This window comes from Babylonia areolata, chromosome 5, assembly GCF_041734735.1.
Source record: "Babylonia areolata isolate BAREFJ2019XMU chromosome 5, ASM4173473v1, whole genome shotgun sequence".
Classification (NCBI taxonomy): domain Eukaryota; kingdom Metazoa; phylum Mollusca; class Gastropoda; order Neogastropoda; family Buccinidae; genus Babylonia; species Babylonia areolata.
This window is the reverse complement of record NC_134880.1, coordinates 14624778-14625693: the sequence shown is the minus strand read 5'-3', so window position 1 is coordinate 14625693 and position 916 is coordinate 14624778. Positions and strand designations below refer to the sequence as shown.

Genomic DNA, 916 nt, shown 5'->3' with positions numbered 1-916 from the left:
GTTTTTTTGTTGTTGTTGTTGTTTTTACTGTTTTTCTTTATCAGCAGAACGTCTCTTTATCTAGTGCTATATCAGAAATTTGTTTTGTGAATAATAATCTAGGTTTTTTCGAAAACAATTTGGAATCTGGACCTTTTCCAGCCACTCTGCTTCCACTTTATTTTTGTATATATTTTTCCTTTAATGAAACGAAAACAGTCGTCAGTTGTTCTTAATAAGACGAGAAAAAAAAAAAATCGGCGCATCAAAAAGTATCGTTTTCTTTATATCATATCCTACCACATATTCTCTGTTACACTGATGTGAAGGTGCGACATTGTCCTCCAAGTTATCATGAGGCTGGAGGAGTATTTCTCTTTGCAGAGTTCACATACCGGTGTTCACAATGCCCATCTGTTGAAAGGAACTTCTTTATCATCCACACACTGTCTGTTTAGGGACACTCCAACAGTCTGAATAATTATAATGTTTGTCTTCGTTGTGCATGGTCTGAATATGTACCACAGCACACATGGAAGAGTGCTCACAGTCTTGACCGATTTCTACACAAAACCTTTTTTTTTTTCTCCATCACAAACACACACCATTTCTGTTCAAGCAGTGTAGTCTTTCATGCTCACAAAGAAATACACGGATACAAATCCGTCCAAGATAAAAAGGCCATGTGAAGCTCCTGTCTGTCATTCGTAGCAGAATTCAGGCGATCAATTGACGGATCATGAACAAAAATGATGCCTACCCTCCGTGAAAACCAGAGCTCAAATGAGAGCTCTGACCCAAATCAAAATCCACAACAAGTTTTCTCATTCAGTAGAAAATGGTTGAAAATCACTCCTGCTGAGATTGCGCTTAGTTGCAACGAAAGCTTTCTACTACTAGATTAAGTACATTCTGTACACGTTCAGTTTGAAAAGGT

The 916-nt window shown here is 37.6% G+C and overlaps 1 protein-coding gene across 5 annotated transcripts in view; it reads right to left on the bottom strand.

Annotated features, from left to right (window-relative positions):
* Positions 1-916, bottom strand: part of LOC143281961 (protein madd-4-like) — a 129393-nt gene continuing 128477 nt past the window's right edge. For all 5 annotated transcript variants that reach the window (XM_076587299.1, XM_076587300.1, XM_076587301.1 and 2 more), the window contains exon 21: positions 1-916. This exon is cut by the window's right edge and continues 1663 nt beyond it. The gene's annotated coding sequence lies outside the window, so the exon portion shown is untranslated.